We start from the raw sequence: 16,609 nt of genomic DNA on the forward strand, positions 1-16,609 counted from the left end.
AAATTTTAAAAAGGATTGGATTGACTTGTATCAGCTTCATAATTTTTTTCTGAAAGTTTCAGTTTCGGTTTCTTTTCTTTGCCTCTTCGAAGTAGCACGCACGTAGCCGCATCACTGTAGCCGCATGCAATTAACGGCTCCCTCAGAGTAATGGAAATCAATTACACTTATCATAGAAATTAGTGAAAAATAAATGTATCAATGGCTCTGCGTTGGCGCCATGAGTTCTTTGCGATAGTAAAACCAGTCAGAAAGTGACAGGCAAGCATTATTATTATTATTTTTTTTTAATGTTGAAAACTACATGGCACTGCCACAAAGTTCGGAGTGTGCGTTAGGTTTTGCATGACTTTCGAACTCGTGGCTTTCCATTGCTGCATGCTCTGTAATGTCGAAAGCCGTGCTTTTCACACACTGCGATGTCGCTGCTTGTCCTCAAACAATCGGAAGCGCTTGCGCACGAGCTAGCACAAGCTTAAATGCATAGGAAAAGCCCGAGTGTTCGTTCCACTGAATTGATTGTTTTATTGATTGACTGATTGATTGATTTTAGTTTGGTTTTACGTTCCAAAGCGGCGGGCCACTGAGTTGTGGATATATAGTCAAGAGCCAACCACAAAGCACCGGTTGGTATCAGGTATAACTCTCCAATCTATTAACACAAGACAGCAGGCGCCTAAAAGCCATTGTGACGGAATGTCACGTGTGGTCGTGCCATCAGCCTCATTATTCATTGAAATTCTATAAATTCTGAGATAAATTCACGTGAAAAAGTGTTTTTTTTTTCACCTTTTTCCTTCTTTTTTTTTTTTTTTTTTTCCTATTTCGAATTCTTCGAGGGCTCTTCCTGGTGCTGGTAGTCACAGTCGTGAATGAAAAGTAATGACCTCCCTCCCTTCCCCCTCTCCAGGTTTTTTTTACCAAGCCTGTCCACCCCCACCCTGCTTATCAGAACAAAAGCTAAAATTATTTTTTTTTATGAAACATACAGATACACTAGGTGACAGCCCGAACGCGTCATAAACCACACTGAATGCTGCTATAGCCGCCGGGGTGGTTCAGTCAGCTAAGGCGTTGCGTTGCTGAGCACGATGTCGCGGGCTCGAATCCCGGCCCCGGCGGCCGCATTTCGATGGAGGCGAAATGCAAAAACGCCAGTGCGCTTGCGTTGTAGTGCACGTTAAAGAACCCCAGGTGGTCAAAATTATCCGGAGCCCTCCACTACAGCGTGCCCCATAATCAGAGCTGGTTTTGGCACGTAAAACCCCAGAAAGAAGAAGAAGAATGCTGCTATTGAAGATGTTTGAGATAGAAAAAAAAATAGAAAGGCCAACGTAATTTTGTATGCCAATTTTACGTTGAAATTATCTTCACGACCAAGAGCGACAGTTATGCGAGAATGTAATCACGGACAATCAGTTGGGAAAAATTAATGCCGTCAATAAACAAAGACAGCGGCTTGGCGATAGCGAACTGCGGGAGAATTAAATGAGGTAGCTGCCCTGTGCAGATCTTCATTGCTAGGAAATTCTTAGAAATATAATTCTGGCATTTAATTCTGCTCTGGCACGTGAAACCACGTCAATCAATCAATAAACTGAAGCCACCCGTGCAGAGGGATTAAGCAACCAATTAAATTGGAGTCAATAACCAAATATTGTTGCTGGGCTGGTTGGTGCAATATAGGGAGGAACGGAATGTTTACGGAATTTTTTTTTTAAATAGCCTGTTGCAGATAACATAATGCTAGTCCTTGAACTGAGTTATTCAGAGAGGCGGACATTACTTGCACGAGAAATCGAAAGACATATTCAACTAATTTTTAAAAATAACTATTCAAGTTCTTAATTAATTACTTTATGGCACATACTGCAATTAACTAAATGTAGCCAGTCAATTTGCAAGGCGTACCCACTTGGAATAAATTTCCAGAATATACAGCAGTTTGGAGATATGCGCCATCAACCTAACCGTAAAACTTCGCTTTTGTTCCACTTACTTTTTATCAACACGCTGGGTGTTCGAGTTACTTTTGTGCTTCAATGCATAAAAGTTCTTTAATGCATTGAAGCACAAAAGTAACTCGAACACCCATGCATTTCGTCCCACACTTTGGAAAATAATATCTCGAAACCGGTGTCGTCCTGGATGTTCATTTCAAGTGGATACGTATTGCAAGCTCACCGGCTACAATTCGCAAATTGCAATGTGAGCCGTAAAGTAATTAATTAAGAAGTTAATTAGCGATGTTTTGTAATTAGTTGAATATATGTTTTGATTTATCGTGCTAATAATATCCGCCTCTTCGAATAATTCATTTCAAGGAGAAGAATTTAACGATCTGCCACAGGCGAGTTTTAAAAGTTTCGTAAAATTCAAAAATGATTACCCCGTATGACTAAAGCGGTCCGTTGACAAGAACAAAGAATGAAGGTGACACGACATTATGGGCCGACTTTCAAGTGGCTTTCGCGGCACACAGAGTAAACGTTCAACGAAGAAATTCATGGACCAAATGAAGCCTTCGAAATGCTTGTTTTATAAAATGTACTGTAAACATGTAAACGCTGCCCTGCGCGCCCAAGTAAAATGTTCTCGATGTTAGTAATGAACGTACGCTTGCTTTAAAAAGAAGCGGGGTTTACAGGTCAGTGATGCTGGGGTCAAAAGTTGTGTGATCCCTTAAAACATTAAACGTCACAATAACTAAATACGTTCATGAAAAGAGTTGACGCAGAGAAAATACAAAGTGTGGTTGCACTCCGCTTTCGTCTTTCTATGGTCAGCGCGTACAGCGTAAGATTATTGTTCAAAGTCCACCGAGAATGGCAAGTGACACTCCCTCGGCTTTCGGCGCTCATCTCACGTTTCGGACATGTGCCTTTCTCCCCGTCCTACTCGCCCGCCCCGCGGCTCCGCTTCGCCGCCGTTTGCCATCTGCCGCGGCCTCCCGTCAGGACCACGCATGCTGAGTCTCATACGAATACACTTCTTTATTTACTTTTTTTTTTTTTTTTTTCTGATGCCGCTGTTCTTTTGCTCTTGACAGCCATAGCAAGCGGCAAGCTACAGAGTAAGGGAAAGGCTGGGAGAGAGAAAAAGAAGCCTTTTCTCGTGAGGATGAAGAGTTGGAGAACGGTGGGAAAGGGCGAAGCGAAACCGAGGATGGACGAGACGCGGAACGCCACGTCTGGCAACAACACAGATTCTGCCGCAACCAATGGGAAAGCAGGGTGTTCCTTAAGGTGCGGCCTGCCCAGTTGGCTCCACTCTTCCGACTGTGCGTGTCTTCAGTTCTCGGGCTTCGCTTGGTGCGGCAAAGTTCGGAGGAAGCTGCGGCAGCGCTGTACGGGACGGTAAGTGCGTGCAACTTCTGCCTGGAAAAACTTTCTGCACAACAGTGGGGATAACTTTTGGAACTATTGTCTAACGCTAGGTACTATGTGAGTGCCAGATGCAAGATATTGTTGGGAAAATAGTTGTTACAATTGCGCGAACTTCCCTAGATGCTGTAGCGTACGCGAGCACTTCGGATATCGCTTGTATCTGCCCTTCTTCTGTGCTCAAAAATTGCTTTCTAAGTACTCGTGAGTGTGAGCTGGAATTCGTAAATTATTCCTGTCAGAGAACGCCGTATGACATGTTAAATGTACGCCCATTTGAAACTTGCGCTTCGCGCGACAAGCGGTGTTTGATGAATGTTTGACGTACCATTCGATACCCAGAGGCATTTTCTCCGGGGCACTCTTTTCTGCACGGAACACAGGCTGTCATGTCTATACGTGCATCCATCGATACAGGTCGGTAAACGCGGACGCTCGTCGACAACCAGTGGCTGAACCAGACGTAACACCAGACGTGTAGGTGCGCAAAAATAAGTTTACGGAAGTCGGCGCCCATCGGTGACCGGCACCAAATTCAAGTTCGCGCTCTTGCAGGTCGCGCGTCGCTCACCGGCCACAACATCCGTCTTCACTTGGCGCGGAGTTCGTGCACTGAAACGGAGTTCACCGAAATTTCCGGCAGCGTTTTCAGATGTATACATTCCGTGTCTCTTTTCATTCTGTGGACTAGCTTTGCAAAGCGTTTTGCACAGCTTGTCCACGGCTTTCGCTAGAATATTCCACCTTGATCATGTTCGCACGCTTTACATACGGATGAGTTCTTGCTCTGCGAAACTGGGCTGATCGACGGAAGGGCGCGCGCGTTGAAAGTTTGATGCACGCGCAGCTCGTGATGGGCTTCTTGCGCACCGTCTGGCTTGCGTCAAAAGTTTTGTGTACAGGGGTGAGGGTAGCTCGGGAGCTGGCTGTGTGAGAGAAAGAGCGAAGCATGAATGCCAGCCAGTGTCGAGTTTCCGCTGTGGCGAAAAGTGCTGACTGCTGAGTAGAGAGATAACGGAAGATGGAAAATTACAGCTTGGTGGGGTTTTTTTCTTTTTTTTTTTCCTTTTTTTTTTTTTTCTTTGTTTGTGTGGGCACCTCTAGACTCACGCAGGAAACGTATGCTTACATGGTTGTTAAAATAGGCGCAAGGACATCTGTTATTCGACCTGTATGTATCAGGGATAGTTCAAGATGTCACTATAGTAAAATGAGCAATCTTGTATAATAGGTGGAGCAGGGTGAATAGTGGGAACTTCACAGCGTAATTGCTGCATGTCGGAACTGAAATTATACCGAGTTTTTCTACGAAGCATTCCTATAGGCATTGTGGCAAAATTAGGTACATTAGAGAGTTTTCGGTTAGGGGGCGCAATCAGCACTCAGGGGTTTGGGGGGGGGGGGGGGGGGGGGTGCTAGGCACCGGGCGTACAAAAGAACCGAAAGCGAGCACAAAAGAGCGCCAAGGGCTCCCACTATGAACTGTTGGCGTCCCCCAACGCTTAGGTACGGCTTGCGTCCCCTAATCTGAAGCTCTTTATTGATTTTCCAGAGAACACTATTCGTGGCATCGGGGACGGCGGGGATTGTGTCATTATCATTAGTGAATTAACTAGAATTCCGTAATTAAAACCCATTTGATTGTAAATGTTCAGTCGAATTATTCCTCTATAGGCGCGTCCTTTTAGTAGGAGTCCTGAAACTAACACCAGAGATGTACCTCCCCAATATTTGCGGCGAAAAAGTGGTCTTCCACACAGTGCCTCCCGAAGCCCCCCTTTTTTTTTTTTTTTTTTTTTAAATACGTAACATTGATAGTCACGTCCACGTATGAAAATTTCTGGGACGGATATCTCAGCAAGGGTGTTCGCAGTCTCAGGATCCCTGATGAATAACCATGTGTCTACTGACTGGCTTCATTTCTGCAGTCGCGACGCGCATCTGAAGTTATTAACAAAGTTTATCAATTAGTGGGTATACGGAGAATTGCTGGCAGCCATTCGTAGGATTGGACCCGCCCACGGCCAACAACCATCTCACCTCTATCTCGCTTTCAGAGGATTAATGCACTTGTTAGTGACTCTTACGCAGCTCTTTTAACGTTACAGAAAAAAAAAAAAAAGTAACCGATTACAGTTGCAATTACTTCATTCAAAAAATTAAATACTTACTGTGACCAATAAGTGACCCATGAATATAATTGAGCAATTACTAAAATGTCATCGGTTACTTTTACGTTACCTTCCTCCAATCTTTTATTAACATTGTACAACTACGGTAACGAGCTGACCTGGCTCTTTCACTGAGTCCTCTGCAGCCAGCCCTTCACATGTTATCTTCACTAACAATTGCTTTTCAAAATTTTCGTCGGTTATCTTCCCTCGTTTTCTTGTGAAGACAACTCGCTCGATGTGCACGCTGGAGTTAGAAGGGTGGTTTTGTAAAGTAGGAACACCTTGCGCTCAAGATTGCGGTTACCTAATTGTCGCGATGCTCGCGTCTGCAGTCCTCCATGAAGCGCTTCATTGTCGCGGGGGCTCGGAGAAGGCGCTTCCGGGAGTAGGGCCAATGAAAAGCTGGCGAAATCGTCCATAGGTGATTTCCTGGCATCGATGTCCCTGATAAATAACCACTTCTATGATTCGCAATCGAAGCTCGAAGCTGTGCTATCCAGCCATGGCAACGCCGGTTCAAATCGTTTGCGAACGTCTGGTGGAGCCGTTAAGATGAGGCAACTAGTACTTTGCGCGTTGGTTTTGCTGTCTGAACACGCGCATCTGTGAGACTGCTGTGGGACACGACAGCGGGTTTTCCGCTGTAGTTTCCGCCAAATTCAAGTGCTCAAAACTGCGACGCTTGTTTAAGCTTGTCTCTTCAATTAAGCAACTGGTTACTACATGTAATTGGTCGTCTTGTATGCTTGGTCCGATCGTGTGTTGAAGTGGTGTGGTTGGTCGACACTTCACCTGGTATTCTAAAACGAGGTGGCATATTCGGCATTGTGGATTTTGGAATGATTCCGGCCCGGACTCTTGGCTGGCGGGAGTTATGGGGTGAAAGAAAAATATATGACCGTTACCTAGACTGGGTGTGGTTAGAGGCTCCGTGAAAGACGTTTCTCGCCATACATGACGTTTGTCCCTCTTCGCGACGAACGTAAAAATACGAGGTTAAAAAAAAAAAAAGAAAGAAAAGAGAGATAGAGACGACTCATGAGAGAGAGGTCATGCAAAGTGCGCATGACGAGTAAAAGTGTCCTTATTCCAAATACGGAGCTTTCGAAAATGAGGTCTGACTGTTGTTAACACATTTCCCGAAGTCGAGAGAGAGAGAGAAACAACTTTATTTAAATTAAGATCGTGCTTACTCACGATCTCGAAGTCGATTCGTGATGCTCTGACACAAGGTCGCGGGATCGAATCCTAGCCGCGGTGCATGGCCGCACTTTGGGCGTTAGGCCAGTGTTGCCATTTTTTCTCGCTAGGACTCCGCTTAAACAGCATTTAGAAACCGCTATGATCCGCAAAATAATAATAAGAAAAGGCAATGAAAATGTTAAAGATGAAGTGTTGTAAACAAGCATAAGGATTGACAATACATCAGTTGATATGCAAGCGGCGCTGTAAAAACACAGGAAAGGCACATCAATGTAATTTAAACGTGAACAGCAAAGTGCTTATGGAATACCTCTCGAAAAGTGCTGCGTGTTTTCGATGAAAAAAAAAAAAAAGTGCCGGAAAGAGTTGTGTGAATAGTCGTTTAATCCGAGTCAACATCTATACTATTGCCAACGTCTAGGCTATAACATCTGTACGCAACATCTATACTATAAGATTGCCCTGAGGCTCAACGCCTGCTATAGAATCAGCTAAGTGTGAGCGCAGAAATATGCTAAATACACTAAAATATATCCTCCAAAACCGTGTTTTGGCCGCTATATCACGCTAAGCATATAGCGGAGAATCCGGCAGAGAGGTAGCGCTGCAATAAACCTCATTATTATATAATTAATAATGCGGTCGGCTCGGTGGTAATTCCATATGACGGAGGTATAAAAGTTATTGCTTTACTGCTGTGCAACTGTTGCTCAAATGCGTCTATTTGCCTCAGCCTTGGACGGCTGATTTTCAAAGTGCGCTTGATTTTTGCGTAAACAAAATGTGTAACGGCAATCATTATAAAATCAGCGGCGGTGCCGAGTACAGGACGCGAAGCTCATTCACGGCGCATTTATTACTTCCGTCGTCCTAATTAAACGCACCTATGAATGGACCCGCAAAGGGCGTCCTACGCCGCAGGAACTATCGGACCGTTCAAGCGAAGCATCGTCGCGTTGATATATGCGTAAGAAAGCCACGCGTACATTCTTCAAGCTAACGCGGCGCTCTGCGATGTTCTTCCGTGGGTCTGTGGGGAGCTTTTATAATTCTCAAAGACAGATACAACCAGTCCGTATTTGGTTTCCTGAATGCGGTTCCGTATATATATGTGATGGGCGAAAGTGAAGATGTGGACAGGAAAAGACGGAAGGATACTGTTGTGGGCTTTCTTTTGAGCGACCTCGACTGCAGTGAAGCAGTTCGGATGTAACTCAAAGAGAGGAGATTAAAAAAAAAAGCGTTACAATATATGAAACGAATTAACTGCAACACACGAGACAACTGCGTAGCACGCACGTCGAAGCCGTTGAGATTTTCCTTTTTTTTTTTTTTTGCTTTCGTTTATTTATTTAGCTTGCAACAGAACTTTTTAAGTATAGAACATTGAGAATAAAAGGTACTTCACCTCCACGTAAATGCATTGAAGAGATTGCTCGATGTACTCGGCAAACTCACTGTATGCGGTTTGGATGGGGTTCAGCGCCCTTGCATGCAGGGAAAGAAAAGCCCTCTTATCAGGGTACTCTGTATAGTGCGTAGCTTTTATTTTATTTTTTAGCTTTGCACATAATTTTAGGTCGCTTACTGCGAACTAGAACCTTCGAAAATCTGTCGATGCGGAACGAGAAGTAGAAGAAGATGATGAAGAAGGGTAAGTATGAAGAGATGTCGAAGAAATACCGGTGTGCCCTCGAACTCACGCTCTGATGCGCCAAGTTCTGTTTTGGTTACAACCTTAATAAGAACACTCGTAATACCGCCTGCGTCTTGGCCAATCCGCCGTAGTGGGTACGAACCGTTGTTTGGACACAAGAACAAGGACGAGAACCCGGGAACCGCAGGTCTTGCGGTTCCTCGTGAACGTATAATGACCACGGGTCAGACGTCCGCATGGGAGCGAAAGCCCGTCACGATCAGCGGTTCTTCACGTGCATATATATTCTCGATATGCCGCAACCATATATATATATATATATATATATATATATATATATATATATATATATATATATATACAAGATGGACCATCGTTGTCCGCTCAGTGTATACCACTAAACAACTGAATGTCGACGTTTTACACGCTAAAACAACGATCTGATTATGAGGCATGCCGTATAGCGGGGGGCTCCGCATCAATTCTGACCTCTCGGGGTTCTTCAACGTGCACCCAGTGTACGGCACACGAGCGCTTTTTCTTTTTTTTTTTTTTTTTTTTTTTTTCGCCCTCATCGGAGTGCGGATGCCGCTACCGCGATCGCACCCGCTACCTTGTGCTCAGCTGAGAAGCGCAACGTCATAGCCACTGTACTATGACGATATATATATATATATATATATATATATATATATATATAAATACATGGTGTTTCAGCGAACACTTTCAGAATTTATTTAAGGTTGCCTGTGGCACATATAGCCCAATTCTAGTTAATGAGCTGGTCTACTCGAAGAGGCGGACATTACTTGCACAAAAAATTGACATGCATAATCGACTAATTAAAAGAATTCACTAATTAAGTTTTAACTAATTATCTGATGGCCCATATTGCAATTTACAAATTCTAGCCGTGGAGTTCGCAAGGCGGATACACTTGGAATTAATTCTCAGGATGACACCAGTTTCGAGATATTAATTCCAGAACTTTGCGAAGAAATGCATTAGGCGTCCCAGTTAATTTTGTGCTTCAATGCATAAAGCGACATTTTTTTTAAGAATTTAACTGGAACGCCAATGCATTTCTACGCAAAGTTCGGGAATTAATATCTCGATACTGGTGTCATCCTGAGAATTAATTCCAACTGTATCCGCCTTGCGAACTCCACGGCTACAATTGGTAAATTGCAATATGGGCCATCAGATAATTAGTTAAAAAGTTAATTAGTGAATTTTTGTTATTTAGTCGATTAGCATGTCAATTTTTTGTGCAAGTAATGTCCGCCTCTTCGAGTAGACCAGCTGATTAACTAGAATTGGGCTATCTGCCACAGGCACGCTTTAACAATTTTTGAAAGTGTACACTGAAACACCCTGTATATATATATATATATATATATATATATATATATATATATATATATATATATGTGTGTGTGTGTGTGTGTGTGTGTGTGTGTGTGTGTGTGTGTGTGTGTGTGTGTGTGTGTGTGTGTGTGTGTGTGTGTGTGTGTGTGTGTGTGCAACCGCGAGCAAAAGTTTGAAGACCGCATGCGGGGTATAGGGATACGATCTTCTTCTGGCGCCTGTCGTGCAAGACGGAATTTCTATGTGCATATAGACCGAACACGCGCACGTGCATTGTCCTTCAACTCGATTTCCGGCAGCGTGCCTCGGATTAAAAAAAAAAAAAAAAGAAACACGCAAGAAACCAGTTTCCCTCTGTTTGTTTTCTTTTTATGGCACCCCATGCTCTCCAAAACATTGCTCGAGATTGTACGTATAGTTTTTCCCCAGGGCATCACAGAACCTAAACGACTCGCAGGCGCGTCTTTTGCCCGTAATATAAATTGACTTGCGAAACCAGGCTCCCATTCTGTATATTGACAATAGGGTTGGCTGGAAAAAAAGAAAGAAAGAAAGAAAGAAACGCAAGAGAGAGAGAGTATAATTTGCCGACAAAAAAAAAAAAAAAAGAAACGCAGATACGCAGATACTAGGCTCAGGTTCATTCGTGTGCCATGGAGGCTCGTTACACAGAACAGACACCGGCAAGCAGTGATAGAGGAGTCCATAGCAAAGCCGCTGGCCGTGTTACCACCTGTTATTGCGGACCAAAAAACTTAGTGAAACCGACCCTGAACGTTCGTTTTCATTCGAATGCCCATTTTCTATTGCGCGTCAAATAGTGGTATAGTCGTAAGAAGAAAACAAGAAAACTGATTTAGTACTGACTGCCCTCGTCAAAATTCGCGCCACTAGATCTTCATTTTTTTGCTAATTCAAGCACAGATATCGGAGCGCTAGCATTCTTTCTTTTATCTCTCTCTCTCTCTCCTTGGAGGTGTTGCTCAGCTTGCTGCTGTATTAACAGCGCTGACGATATATTGTATGAATATATATTATCATTGATTTGTGTCTGCTGTCGAAAATATGTAACACTGTTGACAACTTTGTACAGCGTGAAGTGAAACGAACAAAAAAAAAAAGGGGGGGGGGGTGCAGTCGATCGACTTCGAGTACAGAAATAGCCACGCGAATAAGCTGCATTCACCTTCTAGTACCATTTATGATCAGGAACTGTATTCGATTTTATTCTGACGGCGCCGAGTCCGAAAATTGCTATTTGATTCTAGGCTGCGGCCATAGATTCTCGGTGCTGCGGCTTCCTCTCTCTCTCGATGAGCGTCCAGAGTACAAGAAGCCGCTATGGTTGCATAAACTAAGGTCTCTGAGCCTGTTATGGGGCGACCGTCCCACTATGGCACGCTTGTATGTAGTGACCACGCAGCTGCGTCTCGCTACACAGATCGTCGACACTATACTATAGGGTCACGCAGATAACAAATGACTGCATGAAACACCGACCGAAAATACAACCTAATTGACGTTAGCGCTCCTAATTGACCTAGTTAACCTAATAAGCGTATGGCCAAAATGTTTTATAGAGTGTTCGTTACTGATTCGCTATAACTCGAGTTCCTTCTTCTTCTTCTTCTTCTTCTTTTTTTTTTTCACCATTGCTGCAGTGTGCAAATGCGAATTTAATTATGCTCTCTGCAGGGGAACGTCCCTATTATATTCGCATTCCGAGACACCAATATCAATAAGGTAATGGAAAACTGACCACGTGACGGTACTCTTCCTTTGTGGTTGCTCTCTCTTCATTTGCGAAATTCTGCGAAACGCTCCTAAATTCTTAATTCTTCTCTTAGCGTGCGGCATGACATGCGCGTGTTTTCACATACACCGCTGAAGTTAGCCGTAATCGTATTTATGATGTGTTTGCGGGCAGCCACAGAACCCATGTGCACCCGCCACGGTAGCTCAGCGGCGCGCGCTGCCGATCGCGAGGTCGCGGGTTCGAACCCTGCAGCCGCGGCGCGGCCGCATTTCGATGGGGGCGGAATTAAAAAAAAAAAAAAAACGCTCGTGTATCGCGCACTGGGCGCACGTTAAAGAACCCATATAGGAGGCCAAATTAATCCCGAGTCCACCACTATACGACGTGCCTCATAATCAGTTCGTGGTTTTGGAACGTAAAAATCGAGAATTTATATAAATTAATCGTTCACGCCCTCGGTGAGCTTCGCCTACACAGCGTAATTAAGGTTATACGTCGCGCGACCATGCGCGGGTTAGTCATATCGCCAACGTGGTCGTGCTAAGCCAGCCTCGGGCGCTGCTAGCTATACCGGCCCGCGCGTCGTCGTCGCAGCAGGTGCCGGCGGTGCATGCGTGTAGCTGAGCAGCTCGCGGGGTGAGCGTGGGCCCAAACGGCGCGCGACTATACGCTGCGCTAGACCCCCACGCGATGGAGCGCGCGCCGAAGAAGAAAGAAGCCTCGGAGGCGCCCGCCGCCGACGGGGTCGCGCAAGGCTGTCCCATCTGGCGGGATCCCAGAAAGTGTGGTGTCCCGCACCCGGAAGTGCGCCTCCCGTGATACGGGGCGATCTCTTTCGCGGCCCGCCCCGGCACAACCCCCCCCCCCCCCAATCCCACGTGTGCGTTCGGCAAGAGCATTAAAGCTTATACACAGCAACCGTCCGCATTCTCTCTTATCGTGAGTTCGAATTGTCGAACTAATTAGCCCCCAGCAGGATGCATCATGTATACATATGGAGAATGGGGCAATCAGTGGAATGGAAATGAGGACGACGTCCCATATCAGTATAGCTCAGCGCGTTCCCTCGACGACTGAACCATCGCCGTTGCTGCTCCAGTTTGCGCGTGCAGCCAGACGCACACGCTGTCAGTCCTGCCGTGCACGAGCCGTGCGCGCACCCGCGGGCGTCACTCCGAGGGGGGGGGGTCCGCGCGCGCGGCTTCTGACGAGCGTGGAATGCCGTCGCGTCAAGTCATCCTTCCGAGCCAGCGCGCCGCTGGCCGTGGAGACAATGTGATGCTGCGTCCGCTCAGGCTCCCCGGATAGATACAACTGCTGAAACCGGTCTCCCTTCTGCGCTCCGGCGCCGAGTTGATGCGCTCTCCACGAGTGTGGGGCGGCCACATCGTTGTCCTCCACTGGATGGGAAACTGCGTCGCCCTCTCTTCGTCGCGGATCGCGCGCAGGAAACTCTGCGCAAAGGCCTATGAAAACGATACAGACATATGAAAACGGTATGAAACAACTGACACGACATAACAGCCAAAAGACGACGAGGAAGGAGTTTAGGGAGTGCGGTCGAAGTGTGGCATTGGCAAGTCCTCTCTTGTTCTCGAGTGGTCACTTTCCGTTCGCCTTCCGCCATTTGTACCAATCTTTCTTGTGGAATTCTTGGCTGTATTGTCTAGCACTCCGTGAATTAGACCCACCAGCAGATTCAGAAGTGGTCACTGATTGTCTGTCATTGCGTACGCCCTCCATTGCTTCTCGAGGGCTTTGAGAGTGTTGAAACCTATAGGAGCAATTAATTTCTTTCACTGTCCGTGAAGATTTGTCATGGCCACCTGCAGAGACTTATATCCGACTTGTTAGGGTGTGTAGACATCGTAATGGCTTATAACGAAACGACAGATTCATTGGCGAAGGCGTCGCTATATATGGTCCGGCTATTCAATTTCCCTCTTCGTCAGCTTTTGTCATGGCGGCTAGATGTCGGAGACAAGTGATGCTGCCTGAATTTTATGTACCGTCCCTAACACACTCCCCAGATTTTAAATACCTGCCAAACACTTCAAGTCATCATCATGCAGTAGGCTACGCTGTTGCGCATCATTTCTAAATTTTTACTCTCACAGCGCTGGTTCTGGCGCCATCAGCGTATTGTTCTTTTCTGTGGTGAAGATCAAGCCATAGACCATAGATTCTTTCTCTTTCGTTTGGGTTACCTTTATTTTTACGCTCCCTTATGTATATATAGGTTTCAATCATCATGCTTGGATACCGCCGTATTTGCGTTGTCGACACACTTTATAGTTTCAGAAGCGTTTTCTCTCTCTTCTCCCTTCACCTATGAGATAACGCGGCATAGCATATATAGTGTGCACATATAGCATATAGATCAGAAGTCCTGATGTAGGAGGCGATATATGTCGAAACGCATTGCGAATAAAAAGGGACCCGCTATGTTTTCAGTTCCTCAGAATACTTCCACCGAAAGTGAAGTGTTCTCAACAGGGAAGATGACCGTCCCCCTTCGCGGCCCTTCTGATCCGTGCTCTACGGAAGCGACTATACAGTCTGGAGCAGAACAGTCGTCCTTCGAGCCGTCTGCATGATGTTTTGCACGGAGAAGGCCTCCTTCTCGTTCGCCGTATAGATCGCTCCCTACTCGCTCGCCCTGAAAGGGCTCCGTTCACGGCAGCGTGAGTTATGGGCGCGTATGACAGGCGACCGGCGCGGAGCAGGAACCGCTCTGCGACCGAGACCGCGGGCGTCGTCGTCGCCGGCCGTCTGTCCGGGAGCGGCTGGTCGTCCGGGCGCAGCATCTGGTCCCCATTCGATGGCCGCGCTTCCGGGCGGAACGGAGAAGGGCGCGCGGCGGCTGTGGTAACCACCATGGCCCGGCGCGCCAGCTGCCTGCCTGTGTATACACATGGCTGCGCTGCAGTTGACAAACGTCCGTTCGGGCCACCACGGTTTTTTAATCATTGATCGCGCGCGTGCATCGCTTTTTGAAAGGCCGCGGGAACCTCGACATCGTGAACGGGCCCGGTCCGCTGCGCGTTAATTATACACACCTAATAACTGTCTCTAAAAACACCCATTGTATATGTGGTTTATAATAGCGCGTTTTGATTAAGGAAGTCCCGAATTTTGCCTGTAACAAACATTTGTTGCCCCCCCCCCCCCCCCGCTTTTTTTTTTTCTCCGTTGTCATCAAGTGCACTAATTTCGTCGATTCTCCTATACGTCGCTCAAGACAAGACACCACAGTAGGCAGCTTTCCTTGCACTGTATAGAACGGAACATGTTCGCTAGCTATACTTTGGCGACGAAAGGGAAGATTAAAGAGTGCTCGGCGCGGATACGCATGAATGGACCATGGTACCGCGGTCACCGCGCGTGCCGCACCGCGGGCCATCCAGCCACTGTGCCGCGCCCGTTGCACTGCATGGCACTATAGCTGACGAGAAAAGAGGCAAGGTTCCAGATAAAAAATCTTCGATCAGCTCTGACGAAATGTGTTCCAGAGAACTCTATCATAGTTGTCGCCATGCGTGTATGCTACGTCTCGTCGTGTTATCCTGAATGCGCAGATGCTGCAGTTTTTCTGTTAACGGTTTTCTCGTTGGTCAATCCTGACTGGCGTTGCATATAGCTGACGCAAGCGAAGATGCTCGGAGCCGGTACAGTATCTGCGCGGGAACGATGACGAAGTGTTGAAGACAGTAGCTGGAACGAAGAAGAAAAATCACTACGGAAAGGATAAGCCCAGCAGGGAACAACTAAAACCATATATTATCGTAACGGTTTATGGGGGGAAAAAATATTCATATGCGGTGCTCGAGGCTTCAAGAACCGGCCTGCATGCCCTAATATTGTACCATGGACCTCAGCGACGTATCTCTCGCGGCGAATGCAGCGCAAGGCCGAGCGATACTGATGAGAAGACGTTCTCGGTTGACACGCTGGAAACGATTTCAAGCAGCGCGGCGGGTGTCTGTATCGCGCTATGCTGCGTGGGCGTTGTTGTGGGGCCGAGCCTCGGTCGGTCCCTTTCAAGGACTCTCCGTCGCGCCTCGCGCGTCCTTGGACAATCGTTAAGAGGCGGCGAATATGAAGCCCAGTTACGTCACGAACCGTGGGACGCATATGGGCCGCCGCGGCCGGCGCGCTCCGGGGCCCTGCCTCGGGCGAGGGGTGCCTCACTGTCCTCCGGCCGCATTTCAGGGGAGGGGGAGGGGGGGGGGGGGGAGACACGAGTACTCAGCGGAACTGCGCGCCTTGCTATCTTCGTTCGAGCAGATTTTCGTTTGCGCTTTACCGTGACCCCGCGCATAGCCCTCTGGCGCTGACGCCCTCGCCTGTATGGCGCAATGAGCATTCGAGGCACCACGCAATTCGGATCTGCCATGGGTGCGCGGAAGTTGCTGCTGTTAATTTGCGCGTGCCCCTGCGCTATCTTTCGGCGTCGTATACTCTCTGGAACAAAAAAGAAATATTTAGCCTTTTCCTGGGCCGTAGCCAAAGGGGAGGGCAATGATATGTCTTATACGGAGCAGCCCGCCATGAACCACGCCGCACCCCGCTTTCCCGAAGTCCACGCTCTTCGTGTACCCCACAGAGAGAAGCCACTGAAAAGAATTGGAAGGGAAAATTAAACTATACGACTGGTGGCTGCCGCAAGCATTTTGAAATTTCCTCTCTCACCTTCGAGCTGGGAGCGTGAGCGAGATCTAACAGAATATCCGATCACGTGGCTCGTCCGATTGCTCTGGGACCAGCTTAGCCAGCTGAAAGTTCGGCTGGGGAAGGCTTTTCTCTGGTTCCAATCTCGAGAAGGCCCCGCATCGCTGCAAACCGAGTTGTAGCGCGGTAGGAACCGTTCGAATGTACCACTAACCAGAATTTCATTGCTGCGAGCCATCGCTGTCAATATAGCAGCCGAGTGTTGCGTTGCGAGCATATATGTGTCGTTGCCTCGTGAGAATGGTCAGTTAAACCACGGAGTAGCCCGCAAGTTCAGCGATTTAAATCAAATATGAAAGGGAAAAATTGCCATCCACCCAAGTGTAGCACGAAGCTT

The 16,609-nt window shown here is 47.0% G+C and overlaps 1 protein-coding gene across 1 annotated transcript in view; it reads left to right on the top strand.

The window, feature by feature from the left end:
* The first annotated feature begins 3,213 nt into the window (after window positions 1-3,213).
* The window catches only part of LOC119436701 (SPARC), a 37,055-nt gene continuing 23,659 nt past the window's right edge, over window positions 3,214-16,609 (top strand). Inside the window, exon 1 of the mRNA XM_037703667.2 lies at window positions 3,214-3,356. The gene's annotated coding sequence lies outside the window, so the exon portion shown is untranslated. The remainder of the gene's footprint in view (window positions 3,357-16,609) is intronic.

The sequence above is a fragment of the Dermacentor silvarum genome, chromosome 1 (assembly GCF_013339745.2).
Source record: "Dermacentor silvarum isolate Dsil-2018 chromosome 1, BIME_Dsil_1.4, whole genome shotgun sequence".
NCBI classification, from domain to species: Eukaryota; Metazoa; Arthropoda; class Arachnida; order Ixodida; family Ixodidae; genus Dermacentor; species Dermacentor silvarum.